General features: G+C 38.0%; 1 protein-coding gene and 1 pseudogene across 1 annotated transcript in view; one reads left to right on the top strand and one right to left on the bottom strand.

Moving 5' to 3' along the window:
- Positions 1-25,286, top strand: part of NRG4 (neuregulin 4) — a 211,700-nt gene that overhangs the window by 118,107 nt on the left and 68,307 nt on the right. The window lies entirely within an intron of this gene.
- Positions 8,989-23,854, bottom strand: LOC122221325 (annotated as a pseudogene).

The following is a 25,286-nucleotide window of genomic DNA, read 5'->3' as shown; positions in this document are numbered from 1 at the left end:
GCTCTGATCTTTATTATTTCTCTTCTTCTGCTGGGTTCGGGGTTTCTTTGCTGTTCTGCTTCTAGTTCCTTAGGTGTGCTGTTAGGTTTTGTATTTGGGATTTTTCTTGTTTCTTGAGATAGGCCTGTATTGCAATGCATTTTCCTCTCAGGACTGCCTTTGCTGCATCCCAAAGGGTTTGGGTTGTTGTAATTTCATTTTCATTTGCTTCCATATATCTTTAAATTTCTTCTTTAATTACCCATTCATTCTTTAGTAGGGTGTTCTTTACCCTCCATACTTATGGAGGTTTTCTGTCTTGGAGAATGTTCCATGTGCACTCGAGAAGAAAGTATATTCTGTTGCTTTGGGATTCAGAGTTCTAAATATATCTGTCAAGTCCATCTGGTCCAATGTATCATTCAGGGCCATTGTTTCTTTACTGATTCTGTCTAGATGATCTATCCATTGTTGTAAGTGGAGTATTAAAGTCCCCTGCAGTTACCACATTCTATCAATAAGGTTGCTTATGTTTGTGATTGTTTTATATATTTGGGGGCTCCTGAATTCAGTGCATAGACATTTATAATTGTTAGATCTTCCTGATGGATATACCCTGTATTTATTACATAATCCCTTCTTCATCTCTTGTTATGGCCTTTAATTTAACATCTAGTTTGTCTGATATAAGTATGGCTACTCCAGCTTTCTTTTGACTTACAGTAGCATGATAGATAGTTCTCCATCCCTTCACTTTCAATGTGAAGGTGTCCTCAGGTCTAAAATGAGTCTCCTGTAGACAGCAAATAGATGGGTCTTTTTTTTTTTTTATCCATTCTGATACCCTATGTCTTTTGATTGGAGCATTTAGTCCATTTACATTCAGTGTTATTATTGAAAGATATGGGTTTAGAATTATTGTGTTGTCTGTAGGTTTCATGCTTGTAGTGTTGTCTCTGGTTCTTTGTGGTCCTTACAACATTTCACTCACAGAGTCCCCCTTAGGATCTCTTGTAGGGCTGGTTTGGTGGTGATGAATTCCTTCAGTTTTTGTTTGTTTGGGAAAACCTTTATCTCTCATTCTATTCTGAATGACATGCTTGTTGGATAAAGGATTCTTGGCTGCATGGTTTTCCTGTTCATCACATTGAAGATTTCCTGCCATTCCTTTCTGGCCTGCCAAGTTTCAGTAGATAGGTGTGCTACTACCCTTATGTGCCCACTTTTGTATGTTAAGGCCTATGTATCCTTAGCTGCTTTCAGAATTCTCTCTTTATCCTTGTATTTTACCAGTTTCACTATGATATGTCATGCAGAAGATCAATTCAAGTTACGTCTGAAGGGAGTTCTCTGTGCCTGTTGGATTTCAATGCCTGTTTCCTTCTCCAGATCAGGGAAGCTCTCAGCTATGATTTGTTCAAGTACACTTTCAGCCCCTTTCTCTCTCTTCTTCTTCTGGAATTTCTATGATATGGATATTGTTCCATTTGATTGCATCACTTAGTTCTCTAATTCTCCCCTTGTACTCCTTGATTTTTTTTATCTCTTTTTCTCAGCTTCCTTTTTTTCCATAATTTTATCTTCTAATTCACCCATTCTCCCCTCTGCCTCTTCAATCCATACTGTGGCCACCTCCATTTTATTTTGCACCTCATTTATTGCATTTTTAAATTCATCATGACTTTTTTTTTTAGTCCTTTGATCTCTGTAGCAGTACATTCTTTGCTGTCCTCTATCCTTTTTCAAGCCCCAAAATTAATTTTATGACTATTATTCTAAATTCTTGTTCAGTTATATTGCTTAAATCAGTTTTGATGAATTCTGTAACTGTCACTTCTCCTGGAAATTCTTTTAGGAGAATTCTTCTGTTTCATAATTTTGGCTAGTTTTCTGTCCCTTATGTGTTTTAAAAGCTTGATGTGTGCTCTGCACCTGCAAGCACTGCTATATTAAAGAAGGGTCATACACTGTCCAGGGCCTGGACCTTCAGGAGGTGTTTTTTGGAGTGTTACTTGTTCTCTGTTGTTGTGACTTTGCTTGTTTTATTTCCCTACTAGTAGTGATTTTTGGACCCTCCACCAGGTGTGCTTTGATTTGTTCCTTGGAGTAGTCCTGTAAAGGAAAACAAACAGACAAACAGGATACAAAAACATGCAAACACATAAGCAAAACAAACAAACAAAAACAAAAGACAAAAAACTAAAAACAATCAAAAAACCAAAAACTCCAGCTACAAGTAAAGAACAGGGTGGAGGCGGTGCTGATGGAAGAGCACATACAAAGAGAAATGACTGGAGCTGGGGAGGGGACAGAGAAAAAATAAACATTGATTAGGCAGAGAAACTAAAAGGCTTAATCCAGAAAGAAAGAGAGGAAAATAAGGAAGGAGGTGGGGGAAAAGAATGAAGATAAAGTTACCCAGAGAAACTATATGGCTTGATTATTCCAGAGAGAGAGAAAGGAATGTAAAGAAGGAGGTGTGGAACATGTATCAAGAGAATAATTTAAATACATCTGTTTAGACAAACGAATAACCAGAGTAACCAGCCTAGAGAAGGGAAGAGATAAGGAGCAGAAATGGCAGGGAGAATATATCTATATATCCGGAATTGACCTAGAATTAATCCAGCCAATGTTGCAGCATTGGTCTGGAGGAGCTGTTCACAGGGTCTGTCCAGCTCCGGTAGATACACGGTTACCGGGTGCCAAGGGGCCTGGTTTAGTGTAGGCTGGTCCCGCCTCTACTGTGGGCCCTGCCTGTTGGCCCTCCACTGTGGGCCAATCACTGTAGCCTTGCCTTGGTGGTGGGTGAGCGGTGGGGAATGGCGATCCCCCAGTCTCTTCTCCACAGACCCAGACCCAGTGGACTGCGTTTGAGTCATCCTCACTGTGCCATGGGCGTAGACAGAGCAGTCCTTCTCACTCTGCTAACTCCCCTGACCCTGTGCTTGGCTAGGATTCAAAGACCCTCTCCATGTGGTCTGGCACTGGGGAAGCACCTTTCTGTGCAGCCTGATATGCAGTCCCGGCTGGCTTTGGCTGTGCTGCAGCACTTCAGGGAGAACCGCCTTTTCCTGCTGAGGAGTGGGCTGCTGACCTCACAGCCGAGCCCGGGGTGGTGGACGCAGGCAGGCTTTGTCCTTTCCCATAGCACTCCAGGGAGGGGGCTGCTTTCTCCTACTGCAGACTGCACCCTTGACCTAGCCACCGAGCCTGGGGGCCTGGAGTGGCATACACAGGCAGGCTTTGTCCTATCATACAGCCCTCCAAGGAGAGGACCACTTTCTCCTCCTGCAGACTGTGCCCCTGATCTACCACCGGACCCAGGGCTGGCTCCCCTCCTCCCCAGGTATGTGAACAGGGAGCCGGCCCCAGTCTGAAGAAAGCCCCACAGTTAGAGATGGGATCCCTCTCAGTCCCAGTCCTAGGTTTTTCTCTTGTCCAGATACAGTCCTACACGTCCCCAGCCACTCTTTCTCTTCCCTTTGTCTTTCTGCAGAAAAGGATCCCTCCCCTTCATGCCTACGCAGCCCATTTTATCTCCCCCAGTTTGTAATCACCCACCTATGGTCTCTCAAGTTGTCTCATTTTCTTTCTGGTAGATTCAGTTTCTTTTCCTCCCAGATTTTTGGGGTTCAAAGTCCTTTGGCTTTAGCACTTCTTTGTTTGAGAGACTCAGGAAGTATGGATCCCCTTACTTCTCTGCCATGTGGGCCCCTCCCTCTCTATAATTGAGTTTTTAAATCCAAGCTGGCAACCTGCCTTTTAATTAGTGTTTAGACTATTTACATTTAATGTAAACAGTGATACAATTAGGTGTAAAGTCTGTTGTCTTGTTGTTGTTTTTTTAACTAGTCCTCTCTGTTCTTTGTTCCCCTTTTCTTTTTTCCTGCCTTCTTTTAGATGGAGTGTTTTTATGATTTCGTTTAATTGCCTTTGTATTAGCTACAATCACTTCATTTTGTGTTTTGTTTGTTTGTTTGTTTTTGGTGGTTGCCTGTAGGTTTTAGAATATATCTTATCATAGGGGTGCCTGGGTGGTTCAGTTGGTTAAGTGTCTGACTCTTGATTTCAGCTCAGGTCATGGTCTCATGGTTGTGGGATCAAGCCATGCATCAGATTCCACAGGCTGACAGCATGGAGCCTGCTTGGGATTCTCTTTTTCCCCTCTTTCTCTGCCCCTCCCCCACTTGCTCTCTCTCAAAATAAATATATAAATTAAAAAAAAATAATATACCTTATAGTCTACTTTCAGTTAATACTATACCACTTCAATTATAAGAAACTTTCTTTTTTAAAATATTTATTTGTTTATTTACTTATATTTATGTATTTATTTAGTTATAATCCAGGAGCCCTCCCATCCCACCCTACTCAGCATCCCCTCCCACACCTTCTATAATAACCTTTCAAAAGTATACCTATATTTCCCCTCTTTTGGTCGTTCTACTATCATTGATGTGTACTTTAGGTCACCATATGTTATAAACCAACACAATACATTGTTATAATATCTTGCATAAACAGAAATTAGCTCTTAAGGAGATTTATAACATGAAAAATATTTATTCTATAGATCTCCTTAACATGCTCATACTTCTTTCTACCTTTATGGACATATGTGATATTTTTATAATAGCTGTTTTAATATCCTTGTTCACTAATTCTATTCTGTTTCTATTGATTAATTTTTCTCCTTATTATGGGTCATATTTTCCTGCCTTTTTTGCAGGCCTGGTAATTTTTTATTGGTTACCAATCTTTGTAAATTTTATACTGTTGGGTGCGAAGTTGTTTTGTATTTAAGTAATTTTGAGCTTTCTTTCTAGGACTTTGTTGATTTACTTGAAAATCTTGTGATTCTTTAGCTTTTCTTTTAAACTTTGTTAGGTGAGACTAGAAAAATATTTAATTTAGACATAACTTATAATAACCCACTACTGAATACCCAGTATCATTCTGAATACCCAGTATCATTCTGAATACTTTACACGATATCCATGTTTTACCAGCTTTCTAATCTGGCTATCAGGGGCATGAACTGTTCTACCCCTGTATGAAGATCATGAATTTTTCTTTACCTGCTTTTTTCCAGTGTTTTTTCTCCTCCAATATTGATTGATTTCCTAACATGTATGTGCTATCTGTATTCAGTTGAAGGCTTAAGTGGAATCCTGTGCAGATATGAGGACTTTTCTCTCTCTGGGCAGTACTCTGTCTGGTATTCTGCCATGTAAATTCTAACTGCATTGGCCTCTTCAGATTCTCTTCTTAAATCAGGAAAACCTCTGTTTCTACCTGGATATCCTTCCCTGTGCTGTGCCCTGGAAACACTCTAGCCAGTAAACTATGGTGATCATAGAGTTTATTACCTCATTTATTACTCTCTCTCAAGGATCATGGTTCTCCGGTACCTATTGTCCAAGATCGTTTCATATTTTTGTCTTTATTTTTCAGTTAAGATAGGAGGGTAAATTTAGTATCTATTCTCCCATCATGGCTGGAAATAAATATTGTTTTTTAAATGTTTAACCAACCTTGTACTCCTGAGATAAACCTTATTTATTTATTCTTTTTATGTATTGCTGAACTTGATTTTCAAGTATTTTGTTTGCGAGTTTCACACATTCACTCAAGAGTATATTGGTAATTTCCTTTTCTTCTAATACCCTTACTAGATTTTGGTATCAAGATTATGCCAGTCTTATAAAATGAATTTGACAGTGTACCCTTTTTTCTCTCTATTCTCTTGACAGAATTTGTGTGAAATTGGTATTGTCTGTTAAATGCTTACAAAAATTATGGTGAGACCATCTGAAAATGGCATTTTCTTTGTGAGACAGTTATATGTTTAAAAAAATTTTTTTTTAATTTAAATCCAAGTTAGTTACCATATAGTGTAATAATGGTTTCAGGAGTAGAATTTAGTGATTCATCACTTACATATAACACCCAGTGCTCATCACAAGTACCCTCCCTAGTACCCATCACTCATTTAGACCATCCCCCCACCCAACACCGCTCCAGCAGCCTTCAGTTTGTTCTTTGTATTTAATAGTCTCTTATGGTTTGCCTCCCATCTGAGACAGTTTAAAATGGTATATTTAGTATCTTTAACAGAAATAGGAAAATTTAGTTTTTTTATTTATTTGAGTGCTAGTATTGGTAAGTTGTGTTTAAGGAATTTTTCAATTTTATAAGATGTCAAAATGTATTGGCAGAATGTTTATATTATTCCTTTAATATCTTTTTAATTTATATAAAAGTCTGTAGTGGTGGTCACCTTTTAATTCCTAATTATGTTTTCTTTTTTATGTTTTCTTTATATCTTCTTTATGTTTTCTTTATGTCTTCTTTATGTTTTCTTTCTTTTTTCTTGATTAATCACTCTAGAAGTGATCAATCTTTTCAAACTCAACTAGATCTTGTTGATTTTTCTCAATTACATATCTGTTTTCTGTTTCATTAAATCTTTTTTATTGAAAACTTTCTAATTAGAAATTTACTTTAATCCCCATACCAAATTACCATAACTTTTCAAATCATTTCATTTCTTACACTGTGCTTCATTACCAATTGTTTTTAACCAGAAGAAATACAGTAGTGTAGTCAATTTTTTTCCTTTAACACTATCTCATAAATGTTTGTATCATATTCTTCATGGTGATTATTTTAATGTCTACATTTATATCTTATTAAGTTGCTTACAGATGTTTTTGGCACATAATGAGCAATCAACATATATTTGTGGAATGAATGAACAGTTTTGTACATAAAGAATTTTCTTTTAAAAAAAATTTTTTTTTGAGAGAGAGAGTGCACATGAGTGGGGTTAGGGGCAGAGAGAGAGGGAAAGAGAGAGAATCCTAAGCAGGGTCCATGCTCAGTGCAGAGCCCATTGCAGGGCTTGATCCCATGACCCTGGGATCATGACCTGAGCCGAAATCAAGAGTTGGATGTTCAACCCATTGAGCCACCCCAGGTACCCTTTTTTTTTCTTCAATTTTTTATTTAAATTCTAGTAGTTAACATATAGTATAATTTTGATTTCAGGAGTAGAATTTAGTGATTCATCACTTACATATAACACCCAGTGCTTATCATAACAAGTGCCCTCCTTATCACCCATTTAGCCTGTCCCCCACCCACCTCCCTCCATCTCAACCCTCAGTTTGTTCTCTATCGTTAAGAGTCTCTAAGGTTGAGCATTATATTTTCCATGAAGCTTTTCTAGGTAGACTTAACCATTCTCCATTTAACACCCTTTGTCAGAGGCTGTTAGTGTTCCATAAATATCTGTGTGATCCTCTACTTTTCCCAGCCTAACTTTCAGTTAGGTTGTGCTCTGTGATTGGGTTCTGGGACAATGTGATTATGAGCAAAAGGGTTGTAAACCATCCAGAAAAACTCTAGCCTGTTTTATTTCCTGCCTCAGTGATGTGGGAGGCCATGTTTTCTGGGTAGCAGATTCAGGAGATGGAGAAGGGCTGCCTGACCATTATTGGGCATTAGACTATACTATAAGCCAGAAATAAACTTTTGTTGTATTAAACCCCCAATATTTGAGGGTTTGCCTTAAATGACAGCTAATATTAATTTGGTTGACTATTATAAGTCTACATTATACTCAGACACATTTCTGTCTTATAGCTCTTTATTTCATTTAGTGATTTATGTATCTGCTACTCTTTAACAGAATATAAGCTTCTTGGGACAGACCCATCCTCTTATGTCTTTGAATTGCCTGCATCCGGTATAGGTTCTGGAATAAAATACTGAAATAAAAATATTTGTTGAGCAAATTTTTGAGGAGAAAAACCAGGATAAAAAAGAATGTACAATTTTATCACTAAAAAATAGGGATATTTAACACCAAGCAAACAAAGCTATGGTAAGATATAATAAGATATTCTATGAAGAAAAGATCTTTGCAATATATTAGTGATTTGAAAATATTAAGTTTAATTACTAGAAAAAATTAAAATTCTCTCATGTTAGGGAAAATTAAGAGCTGATAAATAAAAGTTACTTGTGGGATGCTTGCATGGCTCAGTCGTTTGAGAGTTGGACTCTTGATTTAGGCTAAGGTCATGGTATCCAGCCCTGTGACAGGCTCTGTGCTAAGTGTACAGCCTGCTTGATTTTCTCTCCCTCTGCTCCTCTCCCCTGCTCACATACTCTCTCTCTCTCTCATAAAAAAAAGTTATTTGTAATTTTCACTGAGATGTTATTGAATCATTTTTTGCCCTTTTTAAGATAGAAAAATATTTATTAATCTCTTTATTTGAAGAGATTTTAGTTTACTGCTTTTAGAACAGTAGCATTTTTTAATGAGTATGTACCTTTCAGTTTTGTTTTCTAATGCTGACTTCTAAACTGTTACATTTTCTCAAGAACTAGAGGTTTACAACTTGTATATATTGAACCACAAAATATTTACTGACCCTGTTAATGCCAAGAGTCTGAAAGAGGAAGAGGGAAATCAACATGAAAGAAAGAAAGAGAGAGAGAGAGAGAAAGAAAATAAGTAAGTAAGTGGAGGGGCAGAGAGAGGGAGAGCGGAGAGGGAGAGGGAGAGGGAGAGGGAAAATCCCAAGCAGACTCCATGCTGTCAGTGCAGAGCCTGTTGTGGGGCTTGAACCCATGAACCATGAGATCATGACCTGAGCTGAGATCAAAAGTCAGATGCTTAACCTACTGAGCAACCCAGGTGTCCCTCAACAAAGTAAAATTAATAAAATAATTTAAAAACTCAATTCCCTAATTCCTTTCATTTTTTTTTTTTCTTAAAGTATTCGCAAACTATTGTCAGTAAATATTCTGAATATCTCTGGAGCTGTTTTAATGCTTCAGTTTTCATTAGCATAATCCTAAAACCTGATATTGATGCAATATAACCTGTAGCTGGTACCTCTTCTTGAGGCACATTCACATGTTTTGGGAAACAATAATAAAGGATCTAAATGCCACATACATTAAAACTTCAAGCTTTACTGAGTCGCACTGATTTCATCCCTTTGATCTGCCTTTTCTCCAAGAAAAATTTTCAGGAGATCCAAATTCCAGTAGTTGTTTTCTTTGTGTTGTTTTTAGTTCTTCCAGGCTTTCATGAAGTAGAGAGGTTCCCTTTGATCTTTTCCTCCTGCATATGAGGAGGAAAGGATAGGTCCATGGAACCTGGAACCATGGTTGATGACTGGAAGCTAACAGGCTTGATGGATCCTGTTGGAGATAATGTTAGGAACCAGAATCAAACTTCAGTTTTCATTACGTCTTCTCTGTAAATCCTTTAGTCTTTTTTGAAGCTTTGCATATTCTTCAGATGGAACATTTGTCTATTTAACACTTGATTTTCTGTTTCTAGTTCTTCTCTCTTTGTCTCTAAGAGTTCTGTGTTCTCCTTTGTTTCCATGAAGAGATTTTCTCTCTTTCTGGGCAATTGCAGCTTGCTGCAGTTTTTCTCTAGCTTGATTATACTTCTCTGTCAGTGATATATTCCTGAAGCATATGCTTTACTTCCAACCCTTATATCTGTTTCTCTTCCACTGTCTGATTTTCAACTTCTAGTTGTGGTTTTCAGCTTGGCTTCTTAAATTTCAGCATTCCTGGTTTAACCTCTCCACCATTTCCTTCATTATTTGTTTGAATTCAGCAACTTATTCTCTGAGTATGCAAGCAAGGTCACCTGGATCTGCTGGATTTACTGTTTCAGGTCAGAATTTTCATTTTTTTTCTTCTTCTGCATTTTCAGTATTCACAATTTGTTGCTGAAGTTTTAACCTGATGCTCTGTAGTTCCCTTCCAGCTGGCTCTTCTGCTATCTGTGAAGCTTGCAATTTCTCTTCACACTGATCCTTTTCAGATTGCCTTCAGACACCATGTTCCACTTTCATTTTCTCTAAATCCACTAATTTGTTCTCTAGTTCTTGCTTTTCATCTTGTCATACCGGAAGTTTTTGATAACCTTTTTCCTTCGCAGCTTGTGCTTTATGTATTCATTTTGATCCTTTTCTATTAGGAGCTCTTTGTGGTGTTCAACAACTGAATTGAGAATTTCATTGTCTGACCATTTAGTTTAGTTTAAATGTTATTCCTTTCTCTTTCTAGTTCACTCTTAGCTCTTGATGCCTCCAGTTTGAAGTCTCTTATTTCAAACTTGTTTGAATATTTAAGTTCTTTTACTTTACTGGTCATTGTATTTATTTCCTGTTCAAGTCTATGCACTTTACTGATTAAAACAGTGTTTTGTTTATTGCTTGACTGTAACTCTCTCTCCAAGCATTCAGCCTGTAGTTTAGCTGACTGTTTTTCAGCCTCAGGGGATATGACTGTATCTTGCATCTTAGTCAACTGCCGCACCTGAATTCTTTGGACATTTTTTACCTGAGCACCAGAATTCTCTTTTTTACCCCTTAATTCTGCTACTTCAGCTTCTACACCTTGTGATTGCTAACACAAGTAGACTTTCCTCAAACAAGTTGCTCCCCATTCATTGGCTGTCTCTTGTGAGATCAACACTAAGCAGTTGGTTATAATAGTTCTTCTTTATCTTTCTCCAGCCTTGCAGTCTTTGATTTATATTTTATTTTTTTCTTCTTCTTTTTAAAATTATTTACTTTGAGAGGAAGAGATTGAGAATGTGAGAGGGGCAGGGGCAGTGAGAGAGGGAGAAAGAATCCCAGGCAAGCTCTACATTGCCAGCACAGAGCCCAATGAGGGGCTTGAACCCACAAACCGTGAGATCATGACCTGAGCCAAAATCAAGAGTCAGATGCTCAACTGACTGAGCCACCCAGGCACCCCCATATTTTATTTTTTCTTCTAAAATATGTGAAAATTCTTTCTGGTGTTCAAATGCTGATTTGAAAAATGTATGTTCATAGTAAAGCTTATTGTATTCACTTCTATACTTTCCACTTCTTCACCCAGATTCCTAAAATGCTCTCTCATTGAGGTTTCTAATTCTAATTTTTGGGCTTGTAACAACTCCAACTTCTGTGAAGTTAACACTTGCACTGTCATTCTTCCAAGTCTTTAGTTTTCTCTACTAATTTCCCTCTTAGCTCTTTAAGCAGCAGCTGAAATTTTTCTTGGTGAGTTTGCTTTTCATTTAACAGGCACTTGAATTCATTTTGTGACTTTATGTATTCATCTTGCAACCCTGTGTGTTCAACTTTCAGAGTCAGATAGTTTTATGATGTTTACATTGTAATCTTTCATTAATTAACATTTTTTGGAACTCAGACTGAGAACTTGTCAACCTACTTTCTCCGCTAGGAGGAAAAAACTGTGGGAAAAGTGTCCATATTGGTAAGCGAGCTGATAACCATGTAAAAATAAGTTCTAGCTTCCTTATTGTCTTATTTTTTTTCTAAGAGTTTTTTCTACTTACTTGCTAAGAAAGAATCTCAGGATGCCAAATTATACCGACTCACATACACAGTCCTTGCAATGTGAGTGCATAAAACAATGACTGGTGTTCTGGCCAAACTTGCCACTGGGGGACACCTCTACATCTCCAACCATTGGCACCCACTCAACTCTCCTTCCAGAGACACTGGGGCTAAGGGATATGGTCCCACAGGCAAGGTGCTAGCCCGGCCCATAACACCTGTCAAGGTCCTGGCAGACACCTGTGGCAGAGGCTGAAGAAGAGGAGTAGGAAAAGGAGGGTCGAGCACATCCTTGGGCTTCTGACTTGGGGGGAAATGTGAGGTATTCTGGAAGGCGAGGGCAGTAGCAGCTGAGAAAAGCCTCATTCCACCTTTTTGTGGATATGGGGCTGAGACGTCCTGCTCAGATATCCCTCAAGCCCAGTGGAGCATCTGCCCATTTTTAGTTTGCATATTTGCCTTCTCTCACTAAGTGTGTAACAAATCAGCATTTCCAAAAATCTCTAAGTTTTCTTAGTCTAATTGAGTATTAGGATGGGAAAGGATTCAAATGGGGGGAGGGCATGAAAAAAGCCTTTAAAATAATTGTCTTACGCCTGCCTCATCCTTTTTATAAAGTATCTCAACCAAAATGTGTTAAATGGAAATTCCAAATATAGAGCTAATCCTGGCCATCAAGAAGATATGTGTAATACTGATATTTATAGATCTTTATGATGCGGTTCCCATTACATATTTCACTGGGAATATTTGAGGTTTACTTTAGGACCTGTTTATTTTCACATCCTGATACAACCATTTTGTCTGATTTCTACCAAGACAGTACAAGCAGATATAGTAATAATAATGAGTATAATATCGAGATCTGGTACTGTCATTATGTACATGAATGATCTTAGCAATTCACTAGTCACTGTAAGAATAAATGATTATAAATAGAATGTTGGCAGTTTTTTCTAGTTTAGTGAATGGATCTCTTCTCTGCTGTATCTAAGGGAGATTTTATGTCAGGGACTCTCTCTGATTGCCTGACCTTTCACTAAAGTCCTCTTTTGCCAGCAGTGTCTCTTTATTCTACTGTATCTTATGTAGTTAAGCACATATGATCTATTAAAAAACAAAGCTAAGTTTTTTAATACCATTAAGGTTTGAATTTCAAACTCCTGTAGCAAAAAATTAAGATTTAAATACTCAATGAAGTTAGTATATCTAGGAAGTAAATAGCTTCCAGAGTACTGTGTGATCATTGTATCACATCTGGAAGTCTCCCCTCAGCTTTAATCTAATTAAGCACATTGTGAAGGGATCTCGTTTCTCATAAGCAGATACATATTGACTAGGTTTACAAAGACTAACGTCTAAAGCATTCCAATGTATTAATTTATAATATGTATAAGTGACACAGACTAGAGTTACAGTAGGCCAGGCATTCTTTTTCTCTGTAGACTAACATACATGGAGGCCAAGTTTATAATTAGAACATTTAATAGCATAGAATAGAAAAAATTACATAATTTGAGTTTATATTTACAACTTGTCTGATGCATTCACCTCCACAATAGTAACAATCTTGCCTACGACTGTAATAGTAGTACTTAAAGTCTTCTGACCACAACTTTCTCTATATTTGACAGTGTTTAGGTGGGTACTACTAATGTTCCCCTTTGTGCCTTTCCTTTCTCTCCTTGACCAACAGCTCCTCAGATTGACAAGCTCTTTCTTTAGATATGTTAACACATATCCAGTCAGTGTCCGTTGTTTAAAGGAACTTTGCTTCATTCAAGTCTGATTCATTGACTTTATAATTCAACTTGCATCCTTCATTTCTAAGTATTACAGAGCATCTCACAGTTGCCCACTTGTATTTGATAACAATCTAACTACAGTTGAAGTGTATTACAAGTATTACATATTCTTGAATTGCTTATTTTTCTTTAAGTGTCCTTCTAGTCCCTGAATTTCAAGAATATGATTCTTGTGTCTAGCACACCATTCAGTCTTAGAAAAAATATTTTGATTTTACATCCCTAAAGTCCTTTCATGCTTGATTATCATCAGTATAGATTCTGATTAAAACCATTTGCTTTATGTAAAACTGGAATAGCTCATATTCCAGACTTACCTACTCCTCTCTAGAGATAAAAATTATAAACTCTGCACCAATAGAAATAACACTGTACAGAGGCACTGGAGAGTAACTAAAAAGTAGCAGAAACAGAAAAGAGTTCACAGTTAGAAGAGGGAAATATCATTGGGTGAGTTTCCCAATTTTTGGCTATCTGCCTAAGATAAAGCCCTAATAAGTGCCACAGAAAGTGGATAAAACTGAATAGAAACTCCAGGCAATCACCACAGCTGGAAATTGATGAGGGACATCCTGAAGAGATCCACAGGGCAAGAGCCCAACTTCTGTATGTAAACTGCCCAAATCTTTAGTTGGTCCTGAACTTGTATGCATAGGGAAAATTCCAGACAGCCTTGCCAAGGCTAAGAAAAATGAATAGAGATTTCAGCTGTTGCCACAATAGGGGAGACAAAGTTTAGAGTTTCAGTTAAGCCAGGTTATTCTACTGATAAAACAACAACAACAACAACAACAACAACAACAACAACAAACATTAGTGCTGTAGCAAGGGACATGTAGCGAGAATCTAGAGTCTCTATAAGAAAGAGCTCAAAAGTTAGGGAGACTGACATGGCTGGAATTTGTGGGCTAGAGTACCAGAGAAGAGGAAGCTGTGTAGACAAAGCATTCCAGAAATCTGCATAGGGATTCCTTCTGAGTATCTTGCTGAATACTGTGTTACACATGTGTGATATGTAGTATAGTGTGAAAATCTACAATGCTGGGGAAGGATCTACTGAGAGCTATAAGCTGAACAATTCCCAGAGCTAAGGCAGGATTTGGAATGCTTAAGTGCCAACCAGCCAGAGTGGAATGTCCAACCCAGGGCATTCAGTTGAGCCACTCTTTAGTAGTAGGGCTAAAGTAGGTCTAATGACTAGGCTTACCCCCCAAAAAGCTTCAAAAAAACTTAAAAGGATAAATTTTATTCACAAGTAACTTAACTGCATCCCAAGCAAATCCAACACTCTTGAAAGGAAGACAACAAAATCCAGTACTCAACAACATAATATTTATAATGTTCAGAAAGTAATAGAATATACTAGGATATATAAAGAAGCAGGAAAATATGACTAAAAAATCAGTCAAAAGAAACAGACCCAGAAATGTCAGAGATAATGGAATTAGCAAGCATGAGTTTTAAAGCAATTATTATAAATATGTTAAAAACTTAAAGGAAAACTTGCACTGAAGAAGAAAATAGATTTCTATGGGGCGCCTGGGTGGCGCAGTCGGTTAAGCGTCCGACTTCAGCCAGGTCACGATCTCGCGGTCCGTGAGTTCGAGCCCCGCGTCAGGCTCTGGGCTGATGGCTCGGAGCCTGGAGCCTGTTTCCGATTCTGTGTCTCCCTCTCTCTCTGCCCCTCCCCCGTTCATGCTCTGTCTCTCTCTGTCCCAAAAATAAATAAAAAACGTTGAAAAAAAATTTAAAAAAAAGAAAATAGATTTCTAGAAGTTAAAAAGTATAACATCAAAATTAAAAGTCCACTGGATTGACTTAACAATTAAATACTGCCAAATCAAGATTAGTATGTTAAAGGCAGTGATAGAAAGTTTACAAAGTAAAGTACAGAGAGAAAAAAGACTAAAGAACAGAGCTTTGGTGACCTGTGGGACAATATCAAGAAGTCCAACATACATGTGATAAGGAATCACAGAAAGGAAAGGGAGCAGAAAAAATATTTTAAGAAGTAATGGCCAAAAAAAAATCCGTAGATTCAGAATATTTCACATTCTAAGAGTTTTACAGATAAGCAAAGTTGAGAGCATTCATTATTATTAGGTGTCATTATAAGATGTTAAAGGAAGTTCATCAGCAAAAGTAAACTGAAACCAGAGGGAAACTCGGATCTACATCCCTACAAAGGAATGAAGAGAGCAGAAATATGGCATTCTTCCTGTAAGTTCAAAGGATCCACATTGCTTTGAATTAAAGCAGAAATAGCACTCTTTTAACTGAAGAAGTTGGTGCAGGATTTTATGTTTGGCACCTTCTGGAGTAAATTCACATCTTTGGTCACTAACCCAGAGTTTTTGTGTCCCTTTGCGTAGACTGATTCCCACTCTCTCTTTCCAGTTAGCTTCTCCTGATATAAAGAAGGACATAGACTTGTTGATTCATATCAGAGCTACTATTATTGGTTAGTTCCTTGGCATTATCCATTTTATACCACTTACAGAGTTAATGTCCAGTGTGCCATACAGAGCATAAACAGTTCTGTATTCATCTGGGACCTGTGTTTGTCAAGAAACTCAGGAAATTTCATATGCTTAAACAGCTTTGTCACCTATGAAATCTGTGAAATATTTCAACATAAAAGTGAGAACATTAGAAGGAATTGTATAAGAGTCAACTTCTTTGAGGCTGGCCCCCTCTTCAACACATATTTTAACTGTAAAACTTCTCCTACCTAGCTGCTCAGTCTTCACGCATGTTACAAAGCTTGGCTTACATTCTGAACTGCCCTGATATCCAGGGTGATGGTAAAGTCACTATCAAACTCCTTGGTGATGGAGACACTGAGAACTTTAGAACATCTGTCTGTTATTGTCACCAAATATAATTCTTGTATGGCATCCACAACGTGCATCTGAAATTCATGTGTATTTTCCTTTTGACTGTTGAAGCATCTAAGTAGTGTTGAATGTCACAAATGTCATAATGTGATCTGAAGACTCCTTGCTAGTAACAAGTTTTAGAGTGTTCTTTGGATAGCATGTAATTGGCAAGAGGTGGTATGTATGTCATATTCTGAAGTGTTGTGTTCACTTCATATTCTGAAGTGTTGTATTCACACAGCAGTGGTTATCCATGTACTGGAACAGCCATTTCCAGTGGGTTCCATTGGATTCTGTCCATTGCATTCTCTCCCACAAACCATCCACCTAAGCTTCCATCCAATTTCAAGCCCATATTTCTGGGTAATTTATAGTTTTATCCAGAAGATCCAGATTTGGCCCCTTATCCAGCAGTCTATAAACTAAAAGTTATTAGCCATCCCTATCCCCCCACCCAAATATACAACAGTGGCCTGAGAATAGTATAATTCTAATGAAGTTAGGAAATATAGGGAAATAGAAAAAATAGGAAACATGTAATAGTTTCTGGTGCTTAGTAGTTATCATATTCTCCTAACAAAACTTGTGAAACCCCTCCTGCTCTGAAGTGAAGTAAATCCCTTGGTTAGCCATTCTGGAAGCTCCTCTGGGAGGAGCTGTCAAGTCATTTGACCTCTGTAGCCCTGGCTCTGCCTTGTTGGATTTGTCTTCCTTAAGAATTTTCTTCCAAGGCCACTGCTGAGGTAGTCATTGCACAGTATGTCCTTGTAGGGGAGAGGAAAAAACATCTTTTTCCTCTACCTGTCTTAGATTCATTGCTTGGAGCCCTGCAAGTTAGACTGACAAAGACAGATTAACAAGAGAAAAACAAATAGAAGTTTATTAATGCTTACATTTATGTACACATGAGAGTACTCAGTGATGCATAATTAAAAGGTATGGTTAGAACTAGGGGGCTTATATAGCATCTGAACAAAGAACAATAAATTTGTAGATAAGTGGCAAGTTACAAAGGAAAAGGGATTTTAACCTTTAAAGGGTGGCACTCCATGAGAAGGTAAATATATGGCAAAAATTAATGCAAGGTAAAGGCTAGTTAATAAGTTTTGTTCTATAGATTTCTCTGGTGTCACCTCCAGGTTGATAAGAGTCTAGAATTGCCTCTGGTGATTAACAATTCTCCTGCTCTTCCTGGTAGAGAAGGAGAAGGCAGAGAATCTGTTTCTTCTCAGTTCCCTTCAGCTCAAAATAATCCTTTGTCAAAGTGGTATATTTTGAGGTGGACTGTTCTGCTACCCTTCACCATTCTTGGGGACTGCAAAGTTTTCATCATACTGCCTGCTGTTTGGATTTGGAGGTCTAGGAATTGCTTGAGGATTTTAACAGGCTTGTGCAGGTAAGGTTTTTTTGGTAATGCAATCCATTAAAAAATTTACTAGGCTCTAGATATTTCTGTGTCTACTCAGTTCACTGTAAGTAACTACACTAACGATCTCAAATAAACAATTTTTAAATGTAAAAAGTTTATGTCTTTCACTTAATGTCTTCTATTCTGAGTCCATTCCTTCTCTTCGAACTTAGTGGTGGTTGTTACCTTGAGGTCATCTGAAACAAGAAGCTTGGTTTTGGAAGGCCACTTGCTCAATCTCATTTTTGTCTCTGAGCTGGCTACCATTGCCTGGCAAAGATATGAATGAAAGGTCTGGGGTGCAGTCTTACCTCAGGCTAAGATTATTCTTTAGCAACTATTTCTAATCATTGCTTCAGTTTTGGTTACAGAATCTGTTGGCATTTTAAAATTTTGGTGACAAATTCACATGGTCAAAATCAAGCAAAAGGTATACTGTGCAAATTATTATTTCTACCCTTTCCCCTGATGTGTCAGTTTTCTACTCAATCTTCATAAGTCACCAATTCTAAAAGTTGGTTGTTTATCTTCTAACATATTCATGCACATATAGGCCAAAACCAGCCTGAAATCTTATTTTCAAAAAGTTTTAACACTGTATTCTACTTTGCTTTTTTATTTTTTTTGTATGTATGTATGTATGTATGTATGTATGTATGTATGTATGTATGTATTTATAGAGAGAGAGAGAGAGAAAGAAAGAGAATCCCAGGCAGGCTCTGCACTGTCAACGCAGAGCCCAGTGCAGGGCTCAAACTCATGAACCATGAGATTGAGACCCAAGCTGAAGTCAAGAATCAGATACTTAACCGACTGAGCCACTCAGACACCCCTGCTTTTTATATTTCATAATACATTTAGAGATCTTTTCATGGCAGTACACAGAGTACTTTATTATAACTGCTTAGTATTATATTTTACACGAGTACTATGGTCTATTTAACCCTGTTGATAGACATCTGGGTTGTTTCTCATCTTTTCCTAATGCAAATAATGCTGCATATGTATGTAATTTTATAGAGTACAAGTTAAATTCCAAGAATTTGTCTAGTCAAGGGTATATGCATTTGTAATTTTGATAGATATTGCCAAATTGCTTTGTATAGACATTCCTACCAGCTATGTATGAGAGTGTTTCATTTCCCAGAAGACTGCATTATCCAACTTTGGACATTTACCAATCTGATAGATGAGAAATGGTATCTCAGTATTGCCTTAATTCACATTTACCTTATGATAGGAGAGGTTGAGCCATTTGTATTTCCTTTTCTATGAACTATTTATTCTTTATATTCAATCCCAGCTTTTCTTTTTTTAATTTAAATTCCAGTTAACATACAATGTAATATTAGTTTCAGTTGTAGAATTTAGGGATTCATCACTTACATACAACACCCAGTGCTCATCACAACAAATGCACTCCTTAATACCCATCATCACCTATGTAACCCACCCCCTTACCCACCTCCCCTCTGGTAACCATCAGTTTGTTCTTTATAGTAAATAGTCTGTCTCTTGGTTTGTCTCTCTCTCCCTCTTTTTCCCCTTTGCTCTTAAATTCTTGTTAAAGAATTTAAATTTGTTTCTTAAATTCTACATGTGTGTGAAATCATATGGTATTTATCTTTGTCTGTGACTGACTCATTCACTTAGCATAACACTCTCTAGCTCCACATCATTGCATATGGCAAGATTTCATTCTTTTCTAAGGCTGGGTAATACTCCATTATATATATGTACCCACAGATCTTCATTCATCAGTCAGTGGTCTTTTGGGCTCTTTCTATAATTTGGCTCTTGTTGATAGCACTGCTGTAAATAAACATTGGGTACCTGTGCCCCTATGAATCAGCACTCCTGTATCCTTTGGATAAATACCTAGTAGTGAAATTGCTGGGTTGTAGGATAGTTCTATTTTTAATTTTTTGAGGAGCCTCCACACTGTTTTTCAGAGTGGCTGCACCAGTTTGCATTTCCACCAACCAGTGTAAAAGTGTTCCCCTTTCTCTGCATCCTTGCCAGCATCTGTTATTTCCAGAGTTGTTCATTTTAGCCATTCAGACAGGTGTGAATTGGTATCTCACTGTGGTTTTGATTTGTATTTCCCTGATGATGAGTGATGTTGAACATTTTTTCATATGTTGGTTGGCCATCTGGATGTCTTCTTTGAAAAAAACGTCTATTCATGTCCTGCCCATTTCTTCACTGGATTATTTATTTTGTGGGTGTTGAGTTTGATAAATGCTTTATTTATTTTGGATACTAACCCTTTATCAGATATGTCATTTGCAAATATCTTGTCCCATTCTGTTGGTTGCCTTTTCATTTTTTTGATCATTTCCTTTGCTTTGCAGAAGCTTTTTATTTTGATGATGTCCCAATAGTTTGGTTTTGCTTTGGTTTGCCTCAGGAGACATATCTAGTAATAAGTTACTATGAACAATGTCAAAGAGGTTGCTGCCTATGTTCTCCTGTAGGATTTTGATGGTTTCCTGTATCACATTTAGGTCTTTCATGCATTTTGAATTTATTTTTGTATATGGTGTAAGAAAGTGGTCCAGTTTTATTCCTCTGCATGTCCAGTTTTCCCAGCACCATTTGCTGCAGAGACTGTCTTTTGTCCATACTCTTTCTTGCTTTGTGGAAGATTGGTTGGCCCTACATTTGTGGGTCCATTTATGGATTCTGTTATTTTACACTGATCTATGTGCCAGGTCCATATTGTGTTGATAATTACAGCTTTGTAGTACAGGCTAAAGTCCAGGATTGTGATGCCTCCAGCTTTGATGTGCTTTTTCAACATTACTTGGGTATTTGGGGTCTTTCTTAGTTCCGTACAAATTTTTGAATTGTTTGTTGTAGCTCTGTGAAGATTTCTGGTGTTATTTTCATAGGGATTGCATTGAATGTGTAGATTGCTTTGGGTGATATTGACATTTTATAATTCATGAGCAAGGAATGTTTTTCCAATTGTTTGTGTCTTCAGTTTTTTCCATAAGTTTTCTATAGTTTTCAGTGTAAAGACCCTTTACCTCTTTGGTTAGGTTTATTCCAAGGTATCTTATGGCTTGTGGTGTAATTGTAAAAGGGTTGATTCCTTGATTTCTCTTTCTTCTGCTGCATTATGGGTATATAGAAACACAACCAATTTCTGTACTTTGTTTTTCTGTCCTGCAACTTTGCTGAATTTATGTATCAGTTCTAGCAGTTTTTTTGTGGAGTCTTTCAGTTTTCTGAAAGAATGAATCTGTGAAGAGTAGAAATTTTACTTCTTCCTGGCCAATTTGTATGCCTTTTATTTCTTTTTGTTGTCTGATTGCTGAGGCTAAGACTTTCAATATTGTGTCGAACCACAGTGGTGAGAGTGGACATCCCTGTTGTGTTCTTGATCTTAGGGGGAAGTCTCTCAGTTTTTCCTCATTGAGGATGATATTAGCTGTGGGTCTTTCATATATGGCTTTTATCATGTTGAGGTATGTTCCTACTATCCCTACTTTCTTAAGGGATTTATGAAGAAGCGATGCTGTATTTTGTTAAGTGCTTTTTCTGCATCTATTGACAGGATCATATGGTTCACATCCTTTCTTTTATAAATGTGGTGTATCATGTTGATTGATTTGCAAATATTGAACCAGCCCTGCAATCTAGGAATAAATCCCACTTGATCATGATGAATAATTCTTTTAATGTATTGTTGAATTGTATTTGTTAGTATCTTGGTTGAGAATTTTTGCATCCAAGTTCATCAGGGATATTGGTCTATAATTCTCCTTTTTAGTGGGGTCTTTGTAAGTTTTTGGAATCAAGGTAATGTGGGCTTCAGAGAATAAGTTTAGAAGCTTTCCTTCCATTTCTATTTTTTGGAACAGTTTGAGAAGAATAGGTATTAACTCTGTAAATGTCTGGTAGAATTCCCCTGGGAAGCTGTCTGGCCCATGAATCTTGTTTGTTGGGAGATTTTTCATTACTGATTCAATTTCTTTCCTGGTTATGGATCCTTCAAATTTTTACTTCTTCCTGTTTCAGTTTTGGTAGTACGTGAGGAATTTTTCCATTTCCTCTAGTTTGGCCATTATCTTGGCATATAATTTTTCTAGTATTCTCTGATAATTGTTTCTATGCCTGTGGTATTAGACATGATCTCTAATCATGTGATCTCTCCTCTTTCATTTGTGATTTTATTTATTTGTGTTCTCTCTCTTCTTTTTGATAGGTCTTGCTAAGGGTTTATCAATTTTGTTTATTATTTCAGAGAACTGGTTTTTTGTTTCATTGATCTGTTTTTTTTTAATATCATTTACTTCTTCTCTAATCTTTATTTTTTCCCTTCTTCTGTTGGCTTTAGGCTTTATTTGCTGCTTCTTTTTTATCCTATAGGCATAAGATTAGGTTGTGTATTTGGGACCTTTCTTGCTTCTTGAGATAGGCCTTTATTGCAATGTACTTTCCTCTTAGGACTGCCTTTGCTGCATCCCAAAGGGTTTGGACTGTCGTGTCTTCATTTTCATTTGCTTCCATGTATTTTTAAATTTCTTTATTAATTTCTTGGTTAACCCATTCATTCTTTAGTAAGGATGTTCTTTAACTTTCACGTATTTGTGGTTTTTCCAAATTTTTTCATGTGATTTATTTCAAGTTTCATAGCATTGTGATCCAAAAATATGCATGATATCATCTCAGTCTTTTTGTACGTGTTGAGAGCTGATTTGTGACCCATTATGTGCATTCTGGAAAATGTTACATGTGCACTTGAGAAGAATGTGTTTTCTGCTGCTTTATGATGAAAAGTTCTGACTATATCTGTTAAGTCCATATGGTTCATTGTGTCATTCAAAGCCATTGTTTCCTTGTTGATTTTCTGCTTAGATCATCTGTCCATTGTTGTAAATGGGGTATTAAAGTCCCTTACTATGTTGGTATTATTATCAGCAAGTTTATGTTTATTATTAGTTGATTTATATATTTGGATTTTCCAAGTTGGGGGCATAAATATATTTACAATTGTTAGGTCTTCTTGGTGGATAGACCCCTTAATTATGATATAATGCTGTTTTTCATCTCTTGTTACAGTCTTTGCTTTGAAATCTAGTTTGTCTGATATAAGTATGGCTACTCTGCCTTTCTTTTTACTTCCCTTAGCATGATAAATGGTTTTCAATTCCCTCACTTTTGATGTGGAGGTGTTTTTCAGTCTAAAATATGTCTCTTGTAGGCAGAATATAGATGGATTTTTTTTTTAATCCATTCTGATACCCTGTGTCTTTTGATTGGAGCATTTAGTCCATTTACATTCAGAGTGATTATTGAAAGATACGGATTTAGTGCCATTGTGTTGTCTATAGAGTTGGTGTTTAGGGTGATGTTATCCAGTCCTTTGTAGTCTTTGTTGCTTTCATCTTTGTTTCTCCACTCAGAGAGTCCCCCTTAAAATTTCTTGCAAGGTTGGTTTAGTGGTTCAGAACTCCTTTACTTTTTGTTTGTCTGGGAAACTCTTTACCTCTTCTTCTGTTCTGAATGACAGCCTTCCTGGATAAAGCATTCTTGGCTGTATATTTTTCCTGTTCAGTACATTGAACATTTCCAGCCACTCCCTTCTGGCCTGCCAAATTTCAGTGGACAGGTCTACTGCTAACCTTATGTGTCTATCTTTGTCAGTTAAGGACATTTTGTCCCTAGCTGCTTTCAGAATTCTATCTTTTTTGCAAGTTTCACTGTGATGTTTTGTGGTGTTGACCCGTTTTTGTTGATTTTGAGGGGAGTTCTCTGTGCTTCTTAGACTTGAATGCCTGTTTCCTTCCCAAGATTAGTGAAGTTCTCAGCTATAATTTGTTCTCAGCTATAATTATAATTTTTATAATAACAAAAGGTTAAATAAACCTTTTGTCCTTTTTTCCCTCTATTCTTCTTTTGGGACTCCTATGATATTGTTGGGAAAATAAGTAAAGTTCTGCACCATAAGATGGCCGACAGGACTAACATAAGCTCTAGTTTCTAGCTTAGAGACTCCTCTTCCAGGTTCTTCCTGCTCTGTTTGCCACGCAAACCACCATGAATGCAGAAGAGATAACGCTATAAATTACCCCTCCCACTTGTGTTCAGGGCTCAGATCTCTGGAGAAGGATCTCCTCTGAGTCTGCTGGTGTAAAATAAAACACTGATCCACCAACATCTCCAAGTGCCACGTGGTTTTTCTGCCAGTGATCCAGCCTGGTTCTATAACATATTTGGTTCTCTGATTGGGAAACCCAACTGTGCTGGCCCATTGTTGCCACCAGTTTGGGAGAATGGCGAGGCGGTGAAGGAATAAAGAATTGCAATGGAGAAGGTGAGCCCTGCCAGATTTTTGGCAGTCTCCCACTCGGTCTCCTCAGACCAGCCCCGCTCCGCCATTCCCACTGGACTCAAGGAGACTTGGAAGTGAGGACCTGGACCTGATGTCAGATACTGGTAAGGCCTGTGGCTCCAATTCTGTCTGGCCCAGCCATAGTGGTGGAAGGGGGACCAGATCCCAGAGACCTCAGAGGTCTCACAGGTAGGAATTCTGTGGGAGGGAATGTAATAACCTCTGGTGTATACGTGAGTGTGAATGTACGACTCAGTCTAGCTTGCCTGCCAAGTTCGATTCTGTGGCTTCACGGGTGGGTACCCTTAAGGTTCCCAAAAGCCCACGGAGTCTGAGTGGGCCCATCTGCGATTCCGTGGTGAATGGCATATAGTCTATGGTGGCATTAGAATAGTTTCTGATCATAAGTCACAAAGCTGAGACCACTATGGCTAATTGTCACCTAAGTGCCTTTGGGACATGGCCAGACATCTGACTGGTCTCCTCATTAGAAGGGGCACCCCTACCCCTCTGTCTGCCTTTGCGACACCAGACACAGGAAAAGGATTAGTAATGGGGTCAAAACAGAGTAAGCCCATGATCCTCAAGATCATGCTTAAGAACTTCAAAAAGGGATTCTCAGGCGACTCTGGGATGAAAATGACACCTGGGAAGTTAAGGACCTTTTGTGAACTAAAATGGCCCATGTTCAATGTAGGATAGTCCTCAGAAGGAACATTAGGTGTCCAAGGTCCACAGGTTTGGCAAGTAGTCACTGGAAACCCAGGTCACCCCGACCAATTTCCATATATCAATTCCTGGCTTGAAGTTGCCCCAAATCTCCCACCTTGTATGTGATTCATCCATAACAAGCAGAGTCAGGCAAAGGTTTTAGCCGCCTCACCCAGAGAACCAAAGAAGCAGCCCACTGTTCCCAAGGTATTTGCGGGAGACCCAGAGGAGGATCCTGTCTTTCCTCCACCTTACCCATTGAGCCCCCTCTTCCCCCACACACAGGGACCTGAAACTCCTCCACTCTTCTCTTCTCCACCCCCAGGCCCGGAGAATCCTCTCACCAGGGCCAGCAGCCAGACTGTGCCTCAGACATCAGGAGAAAACTCCAAAAGCTAGAGGGCTTAGCTAGGATGAATATCACTCAGTTGATAGAGGTCACCAATAAAGTTTTCATGAACAGGTAGGTCACAGCTGAGAGGGAAGCTGAAAAAAGAGGGTCACCCTTCTCACAGCAGCACTGAAAGAAAAGGACAATGTAAAGACGGAGAAGCTTCAACCACAAAAGTGGGGAAAGCCCAGAGCCCCCTTAGCAAAAGACTAATGTGCCTACTGCAAGGAAAAGGAACATTGGAAGAATGAGTGTCCGAATTGGAAGGGACCCCCAAAACCCAGCCAATATCGGGAGGAACCTTGAGAAGGGGAACTTACTGGTCTGACCAAGATAGAATCAGACTGAAGGGGATGTTGACTCTCTCTCTCTGTTCT

Source organism: Panthera leo, chromosome B3 (genome assembly GCF_018350215.1).
Source record: "Panthera leo isolate Ple1 chromosome B3, P.leo_Ple1_pat1.1, whole genome shotgun sequence".
In the NCBI taxonomy this organism is placed as follows: Eukaryota; Metazoa; Chordata; class Mammalia; order Carnivora; family Felidae; genus Panthera; species Panthera leo.
Note: the sequence above shows the minus strand (reverse complement) of the source record. Positions and strands in the feature narration are given on the sequence as shown.